Source organism: Sceloporus occidentalis, unplaced genomic scaffold (assembly GCF_023333645.1).
Source record: "Sceloporus occidentalis isolate IW3139 unplaced genomic scaffold, rSceOcc1.0.p SCAF_107, whole genome shotgun sequence".
Taxonomy (NCBI): domain Eukaryota; kingdom Metazoa; phylum Chordata; class Lepidosauria; order Squamata; family Phrynosomatidae; genus Sceloporus; species Sceloporus occidentalis.
The window spans coordinates 2,120,571-2,144,176 of NW_028317087.1; positions in this window are offsets into that span (position 1 = coordinate 2,120,571).

Genomic DNA, 23,606 nt, shown 5'->3' on the forward strand with positions numbered 1-23,606 from the left:
CCGAATGTTGTTAATTGGTCAGGTTTGTCCCTTCATCCATTACTCTAGTAATCTATGTAAGGATAATGATCTTGGAAATGTTAGGACAGTTGGTTTAATTCCTACTATTAGGCTACATTTGGCTAGGGCATGTGTGGTCTTGGTCTAGTCTGAGGTTGTGTCCCTGCTGGCATGGAGCGAGTCACCAAACCCTAAGGCTCTTAATGTCACAATTTTGAGATTTTTCATGAGGATCGGGGGATAGCCATCAGGCATAAGGAGCTGGAAGGAGATAATAGAGATGTTATGCGGGAGGACAGAGTGCACCTGTCAGCTATCAGTTTATATATATTCAACATGGGCCTGCAGGCAGGTATTGAGAGGGCACTGTCCTTGGTGGGAGGGGGGCACAGCAGTTAACAAAGTTGTGGCCAATGTCCATACCCACAACAATGGCTCTTGCCATTATTTAAAGTAGACTTGTGCATTCGTCTTCGGGCGAACATGAAAACGAATACGAGGAGTGCGTTTTCATGTTCGTTCCGAAGACATGCCGAAGAGACAGCGGCGGTAAAACTTAGGCGAAGGCGAAGACACACACCACGAAGATCTTCGTGATCGTCTTCGTCTACCATTCTCCCCGGTCCCTTCCCCCTCTAACTTACCTTGGCATCGCGGCATCGCGGCAATTCACGGAAGTGGAAATCCGCAGGTTCGCCGTCACGGGCTACAGGGCAGTGCGAATGAGCCTATTGGTCACCTACAGGGACCTCCTCTGGCATCACCCTGCAGGTGACCAATAGGCTCACTCGCACGGCCTTTGTAACCCCTGACAGCGAACCTATGGTTCCGCTCCCGTTAACCCCTTCGATGCTGCGTTAGATAACGGGAGCGGAAATCCATAGGTTAAAGGGCCGTGCAAGCGACCAATATGCTCACTCGCACGGCCCCTTAACCCCTTAAGGTGTAACAACTGCACCAGGAGCCTAAAAGTCTGTATGAGCTCGTACAGACTTTTAAAACCCCAATGCTGCAACTTACCGGCAGATCCCACTGGTCTCCCTATTCTATCAGTTAAATATCCGTACAAGCGACTTTATTGGTCGTCCGTACGGACATTTAACTGATAGAACAGGGAGACCAATGGTATCTGCCGGACAAGTTACGGCAACAGGAGTTTAACAGTCTGTACGAGCGACCCTATTGGTCGCCAGCAGGGGGCTCGTCTGCCATCAACCATTGGCAGACGAGCCCCCTGCTGACGACCAATAGAGCTGCTCATACGGACATTTAAACTGGCGCCAGAGCTGCTGCGGTACGCGTTAACCCCGTATTCACCCCTTAACCGTAAAAAAACGAAGAAAAAACGAACACGAAGAATGTCCACGAATATTCGCCCGAAGAGTAGACAGGAACAGGCGAATATTCGCGGAATACGTTTTTTTCCCCCCGAAGATGAGCACGAAGACGAACACGAAGAGCCCCCTGGTGCCCAAGTCTAATTTAAAGTGGGTGGATCAAAGGGGTTGGTTTTGTGTCGTCGCTGTCTCAAAGCCATAGAAGTCAAGGGGCCCCCTGGACCATTAAGGAGGGTGGAATATGACTGCTAGCAGCAGAACACCACCTCGATTTTTGGCTACTTGTATGTACCCTTCTACACACAGTCCTTTCCCACTCATCAAAGAGCGCCCAAACGGATTGTAATGGGGCCAAAACGGCTTGTAATGGTGGGAAAACGTGGCAAAACAAAATGTCCGCTATTTTTCTATTTGTTTTCGTTTGTTCCACTGGGGACCCTCCTCATAATCGAGCAATTGTACGAATAAAGCTTGTATGAATCCGCATGCACAAGTCTATTATGGTAAATATAGTAAACAGTTTGTATCTTTAAAAAGTTTATGATACAATAATACAGATTTGTTAAATGAACAGGACATTTCATTTCCATGTGTAAAATTCCATCTATACATAAAAAGAATCTAAAAGAAGAATCAGGCATATGTCTACGAAACAAATAAAATGTTTTATTCCATACAAGAGAACATCTGATTTGCTACACAATGTTGCAATCTGACAGGCTTGAAATTAAGAGTATGAGCATTCAGCATGTGCATTTTAGCAAGGAAATGGTACAAGTGCTTTTTTGGAGTTGGTCTCAGTAGAAGAGCTGCAAAGTAATTTAAGAGACCGATTCCTATTCTCACGCACTTATTTCTATGCAAAAAAAGTGTCAAGGTGTCCAGAACTAAGGTACAATATTCATGGCAGTCATTTACAATGGTCTTTCAATAATATGCTACTTAGATGCCTCTACGTCCTGTGCAAATTTATTCTTGACCATATTCTAATGTGTAACTAGCATAATAGTTTAATATAACTTTTTGCCTCAAGCAATAAATTATAGGTTAGCATATTATCTTGCATATACAGTATTTAATTTTAACTTGGGTGTGAGTTTATTTGCTATTTAAACAAATTTACAGCTGTTGAAATAAAATTTTGAAACCCTATTCATAGCTACTTAAATACATATGTATATTTGTAATGTATGTGTTAACTGCTGCAAATAAATTGTACAGCACTGCGTAATTTGTTGGTACTTTATAAATAAAAGGTAATAATAATGATAGTAATATTGCAGCCTTTATCATAACTATCTTTGCTACACAAAAATGTAATCTCTTATGTGTACAATGCTCAAAAGGAATTGTGTGAGGTTGTTAAAATGCTCATTCTACTAAATATGACTAGGTGCATTAAAAGTATGCTAAGCCTGTAAACTAGTCAAATATTTTTACTGTATTTAGTCATTTGAAGGAGTTCTGACAAATGGGTTTGAATCTATATAAAAAAAAGATGAAAAACGGTACGTAAAAAACAAAACAGACAATGGCTGAAACCTTTCTAGAATATGACAAATAAACCAAGCAGGCTATAATCTTGATCTCTCAGATGTTAATTCTAAGGTTATTATGACATTGTATATGCTGGTAAAAGAATAACAGGGGAATGATATGAATTTAATATTAATTGTAAAAGTACAACAGCAAATCATATTTATGAAATATTGTAAAAAATTCCGCAGATAAGTTATGTTTATGGTTGGTTCTATAACACAGAAGTTCTGGATAGTAAAGATGTTACACAAGCTAAGGTGTTTTTATTGCACGGTTAAACGATTTCTACCATGAAATTATTACAACCAGACAATAGCTATAAAACAAGGTTTTCTAATGCACTTTTATTAACTGCAAGTGAAAAAACATAATCCAAGATAAAGCCTCCACAGAAATTCAAGGCCATGTCTAACACCTGAAAGGTCACCACTAAAAGGCATAATATTTACCATCAGAGCAGTAGTTGCTGGATTCAGGAAATGAAAGTTGTATGTCTGAGAGTTGCAACAGGGAAACCGTAAATGCAATTTACACTTTAACCAGGTTATTTGTGACTACAACAGCAATCATATTTATTGTTCAATATTTATACTATAGCTGTGCTATTAGTTCCTGGCCTCGTGTAAAATAGTTTAAAACAAGTACCCAATACTATCATGCCATAAATATTGTATAAGGCTGCACAAATATGCTTTTAAGACAAAACAACACTTTGTCCCATTTTGTGTATAAAACTACCTAGATGAAACATATTCAAACTAATTAAATGATATCTTCTAGCAAGTGTTTAACATGTAAAATGTCCACTTAAACTAAACCTTTGTCACATACTACATAGGTCAGAATATGCAGAACATTATTCATATTTTTGCACTATACATCAAAACATTATATTTGAGAATGTCCTAATAACACACATAGACGTCGCTACAGGGCCCCTTTTGCCCCCACACCGAATATGCCCTCCCCCACACACTATTTTGGATCCGGACACTGAGGGCGCCATCAGTGCGGCTTTGTCAAACTGAGGGACATTGTGGTTCGGGACATTGTGATCCCTTACCGGCCCTCTGTCACAACCAGAGCCATAGCAAGGGCGAGGCAGACTGTCACAGACAGGCAGAGAAGATGTCTGAACCTACAGACAGAGACCTCACAGTCCCAGGACAAGAAGTAAGGAGAGGAAGAGAAGGACAAGAAAATGTAAGAGATGGGGAGAAAGTGGGTAGGGGATACTGAGGAAGGGGGTATCTTATGGGGAGAAAGGAAGGCAGACCATGAGGAGGTAAGCTGTCAGCCAGTATGTGTGTGTATGGACAGACGTATATATGGTCAATGTATGTGTGTATGTGTGCGTGTGAGCAGGCATGTGTAAGGGCATTATATGTGTATGTGTGTGTATGGACAGCTGTGTGTAACTGCAGTAAGTGCAGTGCATATGTGTGTAACTGGGCAGGTGTGTGTTGGCATTTGTGTGTAGGGGCAGCATATGTGTATATGTGTGTTCATGGACAGGAGTGTGTAAAGGCAGTGTGCATGGGCAGTTGTGTGTAAGGGCAGTGTAAATAAAATAACCTCTGTAAAATAAATAGCAGTGGGGGGCACAATTTTCAACTAAAATGGGTATCAGCGTGCAAAAACACATCCAGATGTATGTTCATTTAACAGTTGAACGTTTGTATAATTGTCTTTATGCCTTGGTACTGTGCTTTGGGGTACACAGATAGTCCTCAAAAAAATTATGTTTAAAAGACCTATGTTGCTTTTGTTTTAGTATCCACGATCTACAAAAAAAAGACAGACACAGTAAATGCTTGAGAGAAATGTAGGCTCACTCTAATTGCAGAAAGCTGTATCAGGTGTTTTTTGAGGCGTGCAGGCTGTAACTAAGCAAACTATAATGCCTCCTCTACTTCATTGTTCCAGTTCACTGTTTCCAACTTTACTTATATCTAGTGAGAACTTACCCAGAATATTTATGTCATCATAAAAAATATCCAGAAGAACTGAAGGATCTTAACAGGTAGAGACATATAGATAAATACATAAAATATTGAACAAATTGCAAAGGAGGTGATGTGTTAGTCCAAGATGTCATAGTCTAGCACTATCTAGACTACTTGCTTGTCCTTTCATATCATACCTCTACAACTTGCTAATAGATTTTTATTATTATTATTATTATTATTATTATTATTATCTTGATGGAATGGGGTGAGGACAAACATAAGGAATAGAGAAAAGTGAGAGGTAATGTGGTCGTTGTATTAGTGACAGGAAAGTTCTAGCAACTAAGAGGGTATGCTTCTGTGAAGAAGTGGGTTTTGGGATTATTCTTGAATGTTGGGAGGGAGAGTGAAAGGTAAAGGTTCTGTGGAAGTAGGTTCTAGAGGTATGGGGCAGCATGAGTGAATTATTGTAGATGGGAAAAGGAAGAGATGATATGTATTATTTTTATGAGAGCATAAATGTATGGAGTGGTGTTATGGAGAGTTTTATATGTTAGTACAAGAATTTTAAATTTAATTCTTAAGATGATAGGGAGCCAGTGGAGGATTTTACAGAGTGAGAAAACAAAAGAAGGGCAGTATGCAAGGAAGGTAAGCCTAGCACCAGCATTTATGATAGACTGAATAGGAGAGAGTTGAGACAGTGGAATGTCAACCAGAAGAGTGTCCAGACAAGCAGTTGGTAATATGGAAAATGAGAGATGTAGAGAGATCAGGAGAAGGTAGGTAGATTTGGATATGATGTACATATAGATGATACCAGAGGCCAAATGAGTTGATTAGTTTGCCAAGAGATAAAGTGTAAAAAAAGAACAGCAGAGGACCAAGGACTGATCCTTCCAACAGAAAGTGGAGGAGTTGATGATGTCTTGCCAGAGAAGCTGACAGAGAATGAACAGATATGAGGAGATCCAGGAGAGAGCTGCATCGTGAATGCCTGTAGAAGAAAGTGAGTCAAGAATAAAGTGGTGATCAACAGTATCAAAAGTAGAAGAGAGATCCAGGAGTATTAGAAGAGAGAAGTGACCTTTTGCTTTGGCAGAGAGCAAGTCATTAGAGACTTTTGTTAGAACCGTTTCAGTGAAGGGGTTTTAAACCAAACTGTAGAGAGAGAATTAGAGGATGGATACAATCCATTCAAGCAACTTAGAAGTAAAAGGAAGCAGAGAGGTAGATTGCAAGCTTGTGAACTTGTTCTGCTCCCCTACAGCTGATGTTCCTTGGGGCTCAATTCTGGGGTTCTATTATTTAACATCTCGTTCTTCAGTCAACTAATATCTTGCTTTGTTTTCCAGTACCATCTATATATTACCTTTTTTTTCTCATAGTCTCTTTCCCTCTCTTCTAACTTGCCTCATTTTGTCTTTCAAGAATTTCATCATAGAATATGCCTCATTTTCCTGAAGCTTACAGTCTCCAACATTCATGTCCTTCAACTGCAACCCCAGTTAGACTGCATCTAACATAAGCTAGGTTGCAAACATGGTTTGGTCCTGCTGCAAATCATCACTGCACTCTGGTTTGTCAAACATAATTTGTGTTTCTTGAAATATTCTTAAACACTTGTTTAAAAAACTAAAGTGCACTATTTTAGTTTGTTCTAAAGTTAATATATTATTGCACATCTTTTTGATTGATGAAAGGTGGAAGTTGCGTTACATATGTCTAAATATTTAAGTATAATTAGCAGCCTTACGTGTTTATACAGTTAGTACCTATGGTCTAATTGATGAAAAAATTCCATGTAGTTTTTTCTGTAACCTAGTGAGTAAATTTGTGGTTTTAATGCCTAATTGGTGTCTCAGATCATGTACTATTGCCCTTAACTCATTTGTACTTCTAATTAATTTACAATTGTCTGAATTTCCTTTTAATAACCATATGCCCTGTACAGTATTCAAGTCACACACATTGTGCATTAAACGTATACTTATATTGTCTTCTTAGTAAATACACTTCAGGAAATTATATTTTTTGCAAAAGCATCTTGTTGTGTTCTGTAATCAATCACGTTAATCAAGTGTTTTATTTTGTTTAAAAATGGCATTCCTTTTTGTTTAACAAAACTAAAAAGGCAAGCAGAAACAGCATTTAGTAGTGTCGTGTGAAAACCAATGTAGTGTGCAAATTGTGACTGTGAATTATTATGGCTGTTTAAATTAATGTTTACATCGTGAAGTGATACAGATAACTATATCGGTTTCATAAATGTGCTTGGTTGGCACATAATCAAAATGCACAATACTGTTATTCATTGAGCTAATGAAATAACTAGTTTGGAAAATGAATGGTTACTATGTGTAAAATAAATGGTATATGCATTTCAGTGTTTATTTTTTCAACCCGCATGACTGTTTAAAACCAAAGCCTCAATGACCCAACCAACCAGCAAAATCCTTCCCAAGCACTTTCCTCAAATAAAGACTCATAACACTATGATGCATTTGCCATATATTAATTATAAATATAAAAATTGATGGCAGATAAGAGCCATCAAATCGGATCAATTCGGCCTTGTCCCATTTTAGGTCCACAGGCCAGCCTTAAGCCACATAACAACATTTAACCTTTAACAGTAGACTTGTACATTCAGATTCATACAAATTTAAATTTCAACCAAATTTGCCAGTTTTGTTAATTCATACGAATGTCCAAAAACAAAGAGAGGGTCCAACCGAACAAACAAAAACAAAGCACGAAGCTCTAATTTTCTGTTTGAATTTTCTTCTCACTTTTTGTCACACTCTCGCTCAATGTCTTACTACCCTATCCGTCTCCTTTTCCACTGTTCTGCTTCTTGTTCTCCACTTCTTCTCTTTCTTTTTCTTTCTGTTCTCTGTGTCTTCATTGTTCTCTGGTGACTCCCTTCTCTTATGATCCACTGCATTACCCTGGCCTCGGCATCAGGGCAGCGCATCAGCGTGCACCATTTGGATAACCTCTTCCCTGTTGCAGGAATGGGGGAGAGGTTGTCCCTGTGGTGTGTGCTGAGGCTCCACCCTGATGTGGAAGTGCTCCAGGAGGCCAGGGTAATGCAGCAGATCAATGGGAGATGCAGGCAACCAGGGTATAAAGAAGAATGAAGAAGCAAAGAACAGGAAATAAGGAAAGAAGAAACTGAAGAAACAAAGAACAGGAAGCAGAGCTGTGAAGACACAGAGGAAGTAGGGAGATGTTGAGAGAAAGGGTGAGACAGAGAAAGAGTGTGTCAGAGAGAAAGTGATAACAAATTTTGTTTCTGAATAAAAAAGCCCTTCAAATTTTGTCCGAACCAAATGGGCAGGAAACAAAGTTTGTTGTCCAAAAGCCTGCTAGCTACAGAGTCTGTAAGTATTTCTCAGACATGACCAAGGGTCTTAGCACAGCACGCCATAAGCTGTCTAAAAAGAGAAGATTTTACGAATCATAATAAAAAACAAACCAAGAAAGATGGCTATGACTTCTCTTTCCTCACTCAGTACAACGATAGAGCACCCCAAATCAAAAAAGCACTAAACAGATATATTACAGGGCCACCTACCGGATAGACCCAAAATCATCTATAAAAAATTAGCCAACCTAAAGACCATCCTGGCTCCTAGTGTTTTACCAGCCACAGACAAAAAGAAAGATCACCAGAATTTCTTAGCAGACAAATCTCCTGGTTTCCACCGATGCGGAAGGTGTAAAGTTTGCAAAACTTGCAATGTTCAACAAAAGAAAACAACAACTTTTAAATGTAATAATACAGGGAAAGAATATCAAATAAAAAATGTCATCCATTGCAATACCAAAAATGTGATATATTTACTGGAATGCAAATGTGGCCAACAATATATCGCACCACAAGAGAATTGAAGGTCAGGATACTATAACATCTAGGAGGAATACGTAATGAAAATATAAAACATAGTGTACCTAGACACTGTAACACATGTAAAACGTTTTTACTACCAGAATTTAAAATTCTGGGTATTGATCTGGTAACAACACACTGGAGAGGAGGAGACATAAATTCAGTTCTGTCTAAAAAAGAGACAGAATGGATTTTTAAATTTCAGACTTATAAAAAAGGAGGCCTAAACATCGATTTTTATAGATTGATTATCAACACACATGGTTTTTATATATTTTTTAATTTATTCTTAATTTTATTATTTATTTTTTAATTAATTTACAACTTTTTTATTTACTTTTTTTATTAACTTATACAATTTTTTAAATTAATTTATATAACTTGATTATGTATTTTTAATGAATTTATATAACTCAATTATCTATTTATATTAGAACTTGGAATTCTGTACCCTTTTAAGTCTTCATTTGGGCATCTATAATACTATTAAATTAATTTAAATCATCTTTTTAGGTCCTACATTTTATTATATAAATAAAATCTATTTTTAGAAATAACTTCATTTTTTAATTATTTAATTTTTTACTTTTATTTTCTAATTTAAATCAACTTTAAATTTATTAGTTCATCCTAATCTAGCATTAATTAATTTATATAAAACTAATCAAATTCTCACCTAAATTATAAATAATATTATAAGAATATATCTCTCTACTCATTTTTTATAACCCAATAATAAACTTAACAATACACTAAAAGGATTCTATATCTTCAAAATTATAAATAAAAAATCATATATATATGTCTCTCTATACACAACGCTTCAAACTAGATTTACCTCTATACTATATGTACCAATACATTTTCTTTTCTCTCTCTATACCTATCCGTGTTTCTCCAATATGTCTTATGTAACTAATATACATCCTCCCATCAAGACCTCTGATATATTCCTTCTCTCCCCCCCCGAAAAATACCCTTGAAACGAGCACTATCTGAAGTTTAACAGACGATCTTGTCTAAAAATCACCGCGACTATCGAGATATCAACAGCAATGAGGGGGAAGACAAATGCACGCCTATTGGGAGGAGCCACAAACTCACTAAGTACTACAGCGTCTAGGTTGCCTGGAGACGCCAGAGACATACAGAAGTAGAACTTTAGAAGCGCCCCGGTTGCCTGACGACGACGTTGACAACGCAATGACGACACACCCGGAAGCCATGAAGAGGAAAAGACGGACGAAACGGAACACCGATAGGACCTATAAATAGACGTTTTATAACCACGGACATCACAAATTTGTACTGCAGATAAAAAGCTGAACCTAATAATTTTCTCCTGAGGAAGCCGAGATGCGAAACACGTTGAGAATTACCTGAGGACCACCTGATATAAGCAGTGTGTTTTGGATTTCTTCATTTAATTCCTGGACTTTTTAAGTTGAAGTGCCTGGCAAAATCTACTATCCTGTAAGTGCATTCTAACTTTCTTACCACACTACAGGAAGATACTGCACCATTGGCCTTTTTCCTTTTATATTTTTTAGAGAAATAGCAAGAAATAAAGAACATTTTATTCTGAAGAGCATGTATACCATATGTATTTTGTGAGTGCACCCACAACACATTCATACTATATTATTTATGTGACATTATTGCACTATTATTTCTTTTTTTTTTTCCACATATACATGCGCCCCTATATCCGTTTTATCCACAAGCCTACCCATCATCTCACCGTTGTGCACCATTTTCTAAAGTTCACTGAGGTGGGCCCTTAATAATGAAGAATGAAGTCTGTAGATAAAGTACCATTTCAAACGGCAAACTCCCTCTTTAGCGTATAAATCCCATCATTTTTTGCCCAAATTACAATTGAACCAGCATCTAGGCATCTCACATAACATATAAACAATATAAACCCTACGTAGAATTATCGCCTATACAAGTTGTTTTATAAAATACTTAAAAATAATGCAAAAAAAAGTACATTGGAAATGATCATTATGTACTAAGTTTGAGAAGAAACAGTGTGATAAATTATATTGAGTTACAGAGAGCAGTCACAGTGTTATAGATTGCCAATATATTTTTGTAATTATATAAATTATAATTATATAAATTATAAAGAGCGCAAGGATTTTGCAGAAAGGGTAACACTGTCAAAAAAAATCAATAGAAGAGGAAAAATAGCACACAAGCACGTTGATGCTAAAAGGTTAAACAACAAAACAGAAGAATTAGAAAGAAACCCAGCCAAGAACGGAAATGAACTGTTCTCTATGATATACAACAAAAAACAAGAAAAACAATCTCTTAAAAATACTAACGATGAAACTTGTTGAGAAAACCATATTACTACTTATGGAGGTATACAAATATATTGTTTAATAATATACAACCCAAGGTTGAATGTTTTTAAGTTACATGTATTATGAAATTAAAAACTTAAAGTATTTGGTTTTGGAACTAAATACAGAATGTCTTTCCATCTGTGAATATTACTTTTATTAGGGCATTAATCATAAAAGGGGAAAGTGAAATATATCCAAATCCAACAGATATGAGAAACAGTACTTGAACACCTTCTAGAATTGACCTCAAAAAGAAATGTTGCCTTGGGAGGATTTGGGATTACACACAAATTCTGTTCTGGAAGCTATTCAGATGAAAAAAGATCCCCTGGGTACAGTAATACCCCAGATACATAGTTTTTTATGTTTTGGAGGGCCAAATGTAATACACTGTTTTATAATTATTATTTTTTAAAGTTAGGTTGGCGTAGACAACCAATTTTTAACATGTTTCATACATTTTTTATAATGTTTTCTTTTTTTTCATTGTATTACTTTTTAAACCTTGTTTTAAGGGTAGATACCATTTGGAGTCATTATAGATATTCTGGAACCCCAGGGTCAGATGCCTGGATATGAATGTCAAATGCCAGGAAATGAATAAGGTCAGATAGCTTAACTCGTCCCCTATAAAAGCACACAAAGTCTTCTGTATTTTCTTAGCTTTATTAGGAAAGTCACAGAAATAAAGGCACTTGCTGGTTGTAAAGTGTTGGAAAAGTGCTTCTCTAGAAGAAGGTGCTTTGGTATGGGTGGAAGTGCTTCTGCAAGGGGAAGATAAAAACGGATTGCCTTGCAAGGGAGTAGATAATCAGAACCTGTACTCACAGAGGCTGCTGAGACAGAATGTCCAGTAGTGATGTCCGGATCATGAACGAATCGTTCATTTGATCCGAATCTTTTTAGTGATCCTGATGAATCGGTTCAGTAGACTGAACGATTCATTTGTAGCAGTTCAGTCTGTGAATCATGCAGTTGTAACCTGATCCTAGAGCGAGTCATCTGCAGAGCACTCAGACACAGACTCTGGGATCAGGTTACAGCTCATTAATTCACAGAGGAACGATGACTCATAGAGTCAGAGAGTTGTTCAATGATTCAAATGATTCATATGATTCAAATGATTCATATGATTCAATGATTCAAATGATTCGAATCTTACAAGGATCCGCATCTTACAGGGATCCGAATCTTACAGGGATCCGAATCATTCAGAGAATATCACCATACTTTTATAAATAAATACATTAATAATCACTGCCCCCAGGATTTACATTCCCCTTTACCTCCAACTGCACCTTAAATTAAGTTAACTTTATTAAATTAATTAAATTAACCCTCCGCAGTAAATTAACCCATAACACCCCATCAACCATGACTGCCCCTAAAATTAACCCTAAACACCCCATTAAGCATTACTGCCCCTAAATTAACCCTAAACACCCCATCAACCATAACTGCCCTTAAATTAACCCTAAACACACCATTAAGCATAACTGCCCCTAAATTCACCCTAAACACCCCATTAACCATAACTGCCCCTAAATTAACGACCCCATCAACCATACCAGTTTATTAGGTAATTTATCTGGAGTACATGCAATTAATTTAGGGTCAGTTATGGTTAATGGGGTATTTAGGGTTAATTTAGGGGCAGTTATGGTTGATGGGGTGTTTAGGGTTAATTTAGGGGCAGTCTGCTTAATGGGGTGTTTAGGGTTAATTTAGGAGCAGTTATGCTTAATGGAGTGTTTAGGGTTAATTTAGGGGCAGTTATGCTTAATGGGGTGTTAAGGGTTATTTTAGGGGCAGTCATGGTTGATGGGGTGTTAAGGGTTAATTTAATGCTGAGGGTTAATTTAATGAATAAAGTTAACTTAAGGTGCAGTTAGAGGTAAAGGGGAATGTAAATCCTGGGGGCAGTGATTATTAATGAATTTATTTATAAAAGTATGGTGATATTCTCTGAATGATTCAAATCCCAATGAAGGCAGAGAGTCGTTGAAAGATTAGGATTTTACAGTGATCCGGATCTTACAGTGATCCGGATCTTACAATGATCCGGATCACTGTAAGATTCGGAACCCTGTAAGATCTGAATCTTTGAACGACTCTCTGCCTTCAGTGACATCACCCAAGTAGGCAGGCAGGAGGGTTCATTGACTAATGAAAGGGGCGGGGCCAATCATTAGTGTGCCTGCACGGAGGTACTTGGAAACAGTAACTCCTGTGAGTCACACTGAGTGATCCGAAGATTCGGATCATGAATCGGATCATTTCAGTGAACGAGCCGAAATGATCCGATTCACTTTAATGATCCGAACTTCCCATCACTAATGTCCAGGGGAGAGATACAGGGGAACAGGAAAACACCCAGGACAAACCAACTACAGAAAAGTTGCAGGGGAGGAGGAATAGCCCAATCTCAGCTATGAGAATTGGAAAGTTGCCAGGGCAACCAGCCACTTAATGGGAGAAAGGGATACCCTAAAATATGGTATTTTTATCTTATTTTATTTTATTTTTGGCTGAAGATTTAGGAGACAAGGGCTGAGAGGTATACTTGGGGACTATTCCTCCCCAGGTTGATTTAATTACCCCTTGATGCACCATGTATAGGTTGCAAATTGTCAGATCCCTTTCCTTGTCACTAACACTAGACTGATCTAACGTGGTAATATGTTAGTTGCATATTCACTTCCTTGATGTGACTGCTATTGCATGATGCCAAATAGCTGTGGGTTTATGTGAAATATGTATATTTAGAAGCTACACTTGTGCATTCAGATTCATATGAACTTAATTATTAACAAAAACAAGAAGGAACCCTAAACGGGACACACAAAAACAAATCAGAAACCTCTGAATATGTATAATCCTTGCATTCATTTGTTTGTCTATGCTGTTATCAACAGATCTTGGTGCTCTTTTAGCAGGCAGAATGGGAAAGGGCTGTGTGTAGAAGGGTGTAGAATAAATGATTAATAGATATAAGCAGCCAATACAATTGGCCAGTGGAAGGCCAGTCTAATTGATTATAGCTGTAATTGATGGTCCTTATGGATTATGATTAACTATTGTATGTGTAATTGAAATGATATGGCAGAAAATCTTCCTCCCCTCCTTTGCTCTCTTTCTTTCCTCTCCTTCTCTTTATTTTTCTGCTCATCCTTCTTTCTCTTACTTTTCCTCCCTACCCTCCCTCTTCTTACATTTGTTCAATTATTTATTTTTCTCACCTTCATTTACTTCAATTCATCACTTGAAACCTGGCCCAGAATATCATCCAAAAAAGTGCAATCTACTCTTGTTACATTTTCTTGGATGTTATTGAGAAGTCAATTAACTTGTGTTACATTTAATTGGAGTAATCCTTCTGATTGCCGGATGCCTTTACTCAAAAGAATATAGATAAAGCTTCAGAACATCTTAAACAATAGATGCATATCACTAAGTAAGATGTCTGCCTTTCTTTTTCCCTTTTTTCACCTCCTTTATTCCGAGGGGTCAATTTATAAAAATTAATTAATAAATGTGCAATTTTGGAGGGAAATTAATTCCTATACTATGCCAATCACCCTCTGCTGCTTCTTTTACTGGCAATCTATCACTTTCCTTACTTTGAAGGATTGATTTCAATTCAGTTCCACAACATGCTGCTGGATGTGTCTATCCATTGGTGTAGTGCTGATGTTGCTGGTGGTGGTGGTCCTGCAATGGAAAATATAGTCTGGATATCTTGCTATGCCTTAAAATGCTGCTGTTAGAAGTAAATCTTGTTGAAATGTGAGACTGGAAAGTAGTAGAGACCACATCCATTGAAAATATTGCACCAATATTTATTTTGGTAATTAAAAAACCCTTTAAATTTCTTTCAACCCAAAAGCTTAGTGAAAAAATAATAATTGTCCAAACACGAAACAGAAAAAAGGGGTGCAAAATGTGCACAAGTCTATCAGAAACCCAGAATTTAATTCACATACCTGCGCCAGTTTCAATAAAATTATATGGAACGGAGCTGGAATTACAGGTTTTCATTCTCTTAATTTAAATTTGAACTTGGAAAAGACAATCCATACAGTTTAAGAAACAGGTTATTTTTACTTTGTAACATGCTTTTAATGTCTTTTTAAACTACATAAAAATCTTTGTTCTTTTTTTATACCCAAGGCTCTCATTTTATTTTTACTACTCTAGGCTAAATTCAAGGGCCAAATGATTTTACAGAATATTTCACTCTAAGGTGTTAAGAAATAGCAAAATAAGCACAATGTTGCATACTTTGGTAATGTTAGAAATTTAGTCATTAAAATTTAAATTACATTTTGTACTGCAGACAACAAGGCAGTTAAATTCATAACACAAACTGCTACATATTATTAATGACCAAATACATTTTGAAGGACCTGGTATCATAATATGATTATAAGAATATTCTGCTGAGCTGGCTTTTTATATAGCCTTAATAAAGCCATAACACAATTAATCTACTGAATACTCTCATTGCTTAAGAAAAAATATCAGCAAAATGAAATGTGTTAAAAGCTGGGAATTAATTTTATAAATTGCAATTTAAATATAATTTGAAAACCTGGATTAATTTGTATTCCCTTTGGGGGGGGTCAATTTTAGTAGAAGCTGAAGCAGCTGCCTAGGGTGCCTGAATCAGGGGGCACCACACTGATGTACATTGTAATATAATACCTCCTATATTCATGCAAATAGGTTCCCTAGGGTGAATTATGAGGACTGCTTGAACTTAATCTCTCTTTAGTCCTGTAGTCTATTTTTTATAGTTTGTAATATCACAATTTAGTAGGTACATTGTATTCATATAAGCAACAGTGTTTAATAGTATAAAGACAGATTGATTTCTTATGGGCAATTGGAAGCACAATATGTATTTGTCATAGACAGGCTCAGCCTACTTCTTCCTGCATTAGAAAAGCGCTTAGTTTCTTCCTATGGAGGAAAAGGTTCAGCTGTTGATAGAAATATCCCGCTTCCCTGGGTCTTCAGCTCAGTTCTTTTTTTTTCTCCAGACATGGTAGCGGTACTTGGTCATGCCCAATACCTACCCATTTCCCACCCACTCCCTACCCACTAAAGGCTGTTTAGAGCTACATGGATGGTTATCCCAACTCAGTACCACTACCTTAGAATAGAGGAGGAGCACTAGGTAGTTATAGAGCGTGGGTGCTATTTGGTCTAGGAATGGCCCTTTCCTTTCCCAGTCATTTCTTACGTACAGTAGCATGTAGAATGATTGCTGGCTCTTTGGACACTTCTTTGTAAACTTTATCATATGCCCATTGACTTCCAATTTGTGTGACCTACTGCAAAGCCAGAAAAAGTTTGCATTAAAATTGGTTTATCATAAAGCATACATAGCATTGTGCAGGGCCAAGAAATTCATACATTTTTTGAGATTTCAAATGGAAAACAGCAAACATGTTCTCTACCTTTTAAACTGATTATAGGGAAAATTACCACACTTGGCCCCTTAATCAACAGACTGATTTATTGCCCAACATATGACAGACAAATGGATAACAACTTGAAATGATAAAAAAAAAACTGAGCTCCCTGAATATGTATTTGTAAAATATTTGAAATTTAGATAACAAGGATTTGCCAGACATCTGAGGATTTGAGAGTAAATTGTTTACTCTTATAATGAAATGTACAAATACACTGTCTACAATGAATGGGGAAGAATTCATTTCAATTGGTAGTTCATTCGGTCATTGATGAACAGACCCCTGTGTCTGTAAGTAACCCTAATTTAGAATTGTACATATTAACAAGGCGTATTCCAGAATAAAACAAAAAAATCTATATATTGACCGAGTTGAACTGAAAAAAGGGATAGAGGATTTAAATAAATTGATGTTACAGCTACAACAGCTATAAGCAATGCATGCCAATGGGCTGCTAAACCACCCAGAGACCCCTGTGTTTGTGTGACTTCATGGGTGTACACTATATCTATAAATAATTTTTATGATTCTGAATTTTTTTAATGTTAATTATATGTTTCAGTCAGAAGTGCGTAAGGTAAATCTTTGAGTCGTCATAGCAGTGTTAATTATATATTTATGCACACCTTTCAGAGACAGTAAAGTCCCATAACAAATACAACTGGTATTGAAAGGCATTATTTTACTTCAGAGAAATTTAATATATGTACAAATACGTATATTTAAAGTCTGATAATTTATAAGTTATAGAAAATGTTAATTACATAAACTCCTCGCAAAATCAACTGCTCACTTACCACAAACTATATTTAACATTAACAATGTATAGAGGTTACTGACATACGTTTAAGGCAATTTATATATCTGTAAGTGAAGAATTATAAAAATACATCATTAAACAGGAGAGTTATTAAGAGTGATTTTTTAATTTTATTTACAGATATATAATGAGTAATTAAATGCATGCACTCAGTATACCCAAATGTACAATCAATCGTATATTAGTTGTGCACCATCTGTTTTCTAGATTAAACGTCTAACATGTAGCCATTATTAAACACAGCTTCCCATCCCCTTTTATCAATCAATGGCATCACCTTTCCTCCATTTTTTCTTATTCTCTGATCTCTTTCTGGCGTAACATGGGAATCCCTATTGTCTATGTTTACACACCTATGTTTACAATTTACAGGTTTGTGTGATAATCAATAAATTGGTTGTGGTCTTTTCAACCTACTTGGTTGTATGCGTCTTTATTAAGTTTATTTGGGGAGGCATAGCCCTTAAATCACAACTATATCTGTCATAAACATTTAGAATGAATTGGACATAAAATGTATTTTGGAGCATACTATCTTTACTTCAGTTCTTGTCACTTGAGATATTACAGCTTTAGTAACACAACAGGGAAACCAATTGTAACTGCATTATGTAAGTCTTGTGTATCATGACTGTGGGTACTAGATTAGATGTGAGTTACTGTGCCAGGACAGGTTCAGGGTGAGAATTTTTTTTTAACTGAGAGCCATAGATGCGACAGGAACCTGAGACACACTTGACAGGGACATGGGGGGGGGCAAAGAGCATCCTGGTGGGCCCAGCTGTAGGGTACCATGCCTAATGTTGCTGGTTCAAGTCCTTTGATTCCTGACATATATGCTTTAAGGAAAATGGAGCTAAAATTCTAAAAATGTTAATCACAACTTCCCTCATTTCAGCTTAGTCATTCCTTACCAAATGATACCATAAGTATTTTTAGAAGATACAAAAATATCATTTGAAATATGATTTTACCTATGCATTTTGGTATTCATTTTGCTAGCACAGTGTGTAGATGCAATTTCCTGCATTTTTAGAGGTTGGATATATATTATTTTCCCTGACAAGTGCCCTTTCACTAAATATGTTTTTTTATGCCAGGAGAAGACGCGATTTGGAGAGATTAGTGAAAGCGTAACAAAAAAAAGTACAAAACATGTTGCTAATGAGATGGTTCTGATTCCAACATATGTATTACAGAGGTCTCTGTGGATGATATCATTGAGCTATAACATAGAGTAGCTCATATCTAAAAAGCTGCTTTAAAGAAAGAAAAACAAATCTCTACTGACAGTTAAAATGAGTAAGCTCCAGGTACTGAAATATTAATTACTGTATCGCTCAAGGGGGAGCATAACAGAGATAGCATCACAGAGGTGAGAAAAGATAGCATACACAGCAGTCCTAGATACTACTGACTCCAGCTGGACAAAGAGACAAAGAGAGAGATTTTAAAGTATCTGTATGGGTAAGCAGGCATAGTATCCTAGTGACTACACACAGAGCTTTGGCTACAGCTGAACTGCATTAGACTTGGCTAATAGATAATTATTTTTTGGTTGTTTATGGGTTTTTTTTTTGTTTATTTAGCCATACCAATATGTTGCCACATACACACATAGATATGTGATGTGTCTCCACTTAGGAATACATTATAGTTAATCAATCAAAACTTAGAAAGATGCAAAACATCTTAATTTATCTGTTGTTTTGTTCCCTTGTGATTTACTAATTCTGTTCAAGGTCACTGGAAGCAATCTCAAATGCATTTTCATTCTTTTTATTCCTTTACATCATATACATTGCAGTAGGAATGAGAACAAAACTGAGGGCAAGATAAAAGCAGACTACATAATACACAATAAAATGTGCATAATATCTCAATACTCATAATTTTATAGAGTCCTATTTTATTAATAGTACAAAATAATATAATCATATTTATATTCTATCTACTTGAGTATCATAAAGACCGCTTTAATTTTTTAGATTTTCTCTTGTATATTCCACATAATTAATATGGTTTTTACATAAATGCTTAATAATTTAACTTAGATCCATTTTTTGTACTCTCAAGAAAGTCTTAGACCATTCTAAACAATTTTACAGAATTTGTTCAGTTCTATTAACCTTGATGCACAGCTTTACGTATTTAGTTTCCACATGAAAAACTGATGAAGTGAAACTGTAGATAAATGATCCATTTTTTTAAAGACACATTTTATTTTCATTTACATAAACATAATAAACAAAAACAAAGAACTATTCATTCTTTTTGTAATGTCTTAAGCGGTATTCTGTGAACCCCAGTTGTAAAGGCTGATCAAATGATCCAATATGATTTTTCTAGTGATGTAGTAAATACATGCCATGCGAAAAATTACCATCCCCTTTGCTCCTATGACCCAGGAAGTGATAAAATAAATGAACTTATAAAGGAAATATAAAACAACACTAGTGCACCTGTGATATTAAGTAAAGTGTGATTATTTCTAAAGGAAAATGCTTTGTAATACCCTTATTAAGACTATTCCATTTAAGACAAATCCTCCCTCTAAAATGATCTTTAGTTATGTTCCCTTTAGCATGTAGAACATTAGAGGAAACATATTTATGCTAATTAATGTGGTACATATGAAGTAGATCCATAAATAGTGTCCCTAGAGGTTCCTCAGATGCTGGAAGTAGATCCATAAATAGTGTCCCTAGAGGTCCCTCAGATGCTGGACTACCAATGTAATCATACCTATGTCTCCTCTTCCTCAGTGGTTCCTGACTTTGCATATGCCAGAGGCATACCGTCCTAACTTCTTTGACTTAGGTGCTAAAATCCTTTATGGTTTTCTTTGTCTTCCATGGTGGTAATTAAACCCAATGCAAGCTGATCAGATGGGTGAGGCTGGTAGTTAATAAGCAAAATACAACCCCTGCTGCTAACCGCACCTCCTTCTGGCTGCAGCGGAAGTTGTCTACGCGAATAGCGTAGATGTCTACCTGCTGCCCCGACAACACACCAGGGAATCAGAAGCACCGGTAAGTTTGGGGGGGTTAAATGGGGGCATAAGGCATTTCTGTAGGCAGAGTGCTCTATGATATGCCTTTTAACCCCCTTAATGCCACTCTGCCTCCAGAAATGCATTTTAACCCTCTAGACGCCATTCTGCCTTATACCTCCCTATATGCCACTCTACCCCATAATATGCATTTTAACCCCCTAAATGCCAAAGTGGCATATAGGGGTATAAGGCATTTCTTGAGACAGAGTGGCACATAGGGGGTCAAAAGGCATTTCATTGGGTACAGTGGCATATAGAGGGTTAAAAGGCATTTCATTGGGTACAGTGGCATATAGAGGGTTAAAAGGCATATCATGGGGCACAGTGGTATTTAGAGGGTTAAAAGGCATATCATGGGGGACAGTGGCATATAGGGGGTATAAGGCATTTCTGGGGCAGAGTGGCAAGCCTGGGGGCAGATGTGCATAACTGGGGGGGGCAGGTTGGAAAATAAAAACAAAATATTTTTCTCAATCATAGCTTTAATTTAAAAAAAATAGTTTACATAGTTTACATGAATTAACATTTACTGGTAAAACTTTTTTCCTATAGGGTCGTCTTATAGTCAGGCTTTTTTTTCTAAATTAATATTCAGATTTTTGGGGGTCGTTTTATAATCAGGCAAATACGGTATTAGAATCCATGGATGGATATACATCATTATTTTACCAAAAACTTATTAATCAACTATCACCCAAATTAACCAATATATTTAAGGATATTAGCATAACTAAGATGTTTCCAAACAGTATGCTGGAGGCAGCTATTCTCCCTATTCCTAAACCAGGGAAAGACTGCACGAAAATGTCCAATTTTAGACTGATCTCTTTAATCAGTGTTGATACGAAGATATATTCAGCTATTTTGGCTGATCGATTGAAAATAATTTGCCCGCAGTTAATTCATAAGGATCAAAGGCAGAAAATCCAATGATAATACAGGTAAAATAATTGACCTTGTAGAATATGTTTCCACTTATAAAATTCCCTCAGTGTTCCTGGCCCTAGATGCCGAGAAGGCCTTCGACAGGTTCAGTTGGACCTTTCTTGAGGAGACATTACGTTGTTATGGCTTTGGTGAAGGCTTCATCTGCTCGGTTATGTTCGGAATTGCAAATGGTACTAGGCAGGGTTGCACCGAATTTCTGATTGTTTAAATTTGATAGAATTACATTATAAGATCATGTTACGTTGGTACATAATTCCTGTTAGGCTAGCCAAATATAATGTTGGAGATGCAATTTGGAACAAGGTACATTCAGACATATTTGGTGGGATTGTAGTAAGATTGAGCAATCTTGGCATGAATTATATATGATTATATCAGAACTCATAAATAATAATATTATACCTACCCCAAATAAAGTACTCCTACATTTGGACTTAATTAATTTACCCTTTAATCACAGAGCTCTAGTCATACATTGTTTATTGGCTATGAAAATATTCATAGCGAGGAAGTGGCAACAAAAGGCATTAATAAACATTAAGAATGTCATTAATCAAATAAAATATCAATGCTTAATGGAATGTGGTTTTTTCAAGCACAACAGTCCACAAATTTTATAAAATCTGGAAGCCTTGGTTGGGAGTTATTACTAAGCAAGTAATGCATTAATGCTCCTTTTAAAGTTAGCGATGTTTTCCATCTGTATTCTTTGATAAAGAACAAAAAAGGTGAAGAAGATAGAAATGAGACAGTGGACAGTATTTTACCTCTGTTCCATTATTGTTTTTACATGTTAAAATGTTATATGATTTGTGACAAGCTGTCGGTAATAAGCTTTTTTTTCCCCAAAGACGCATTCACATTAAAGATGGCTATTCCTCTTGGTTCTTTGTGTTGTAGTATAATCTGTAACATGCTTTGGGAATGAGCTTTCACAAAGGATATAAAGCGGAATCGAAAATGTAATTCTTCACCTTTATTGGAGCATGTATTATAGATATAAAAAAAGGAATATGTTACCGACTATGAAGGAAGCTGAATGTATAATGTAAATGTGATGTTAGCATTTAAAAAGCCTGTTATACTGATAAATTCCTGTGTTTTTTTTGGATATGTAAAGCTGGAAACAATTTTTTGGAATACTAGTGTAGATGATACATTAACCGATTTTATGTATAATTAAATTTGGCTTAGAACTCACTGGAGCATTACCTTAGTCCAGAGTGAGTTCAGATTTCCATAAAAAATACATTTGGTCCATATGATTTATGGACTTGCTTTATATTTCTAACAAAGCAATTTTGTCAATAATGTTTATGTGATCAAAATATATGATTTGGTGAACCAGAGCAAGGTACTGTACTGCCTTCCAGTTCCTGGTTGCTTGTCAACTCTGCTCCAGGGTTATGTTGCTGCTCAATGTGGTGTAATACATATAATTTCACTGTAGAGTTGACAGTGATTTGTAATATTTCAAAAACTTTAATGGAAACATTTTCTATTTGATGACTATTTAATGCTGTGACTTAGCTGCAACCCTGTGTCATTATCTTGGAGATGACCCTATCAATATGATGATGTTTTAATCAATGTTAAGGAAGTTTTTGCTTTCTTTCTGTGATGTGAGAACATATTTACATCCAATAACGAAATGTTTATTTAAGAAGCATTTAACTCTAAGGGAACTAAATATTTCCGACTAAGGGAAATTATATTTTTGTTTCAAATGGGGGAGGGACTCAATACTTGCATTAGACATCATATCCTTTATGTACTAGATGACTTTATCTTTCCAGTTAGTCAGGTCGAAATCTGCAATAATGTATTCTGTGCAAGATTTGGGATCTTATCATGTAGGTCTATTTTTTTAAAACAAGTTATGCTACATCAATATATGTTCCAGTACAAGTTTTCATTTTTCTATTTAAACTCTTTATGCCCCACATAATGCAAGGTAGCCCATTGGTTTTACATGCTTCTGATTCTATTTTCTTCTATACCTCTTTTTCGGAGGAGTTAAGCTGCATTTTATACATATAGAATACGACTGAAGCCTCATATCATTCTTGGATGACTGGGAAACCAGTGCCACCTTGTGTTATTTTAGCCACTAGGTTATGTAAATTAATGTTTTTTTACCCCACCCAACAAAATTCCTAAATCTGGATTGAATCATATTTAACCATCTTGGGGGGGAAAGCATCCTGAAGAGATAAGTCCATTTAG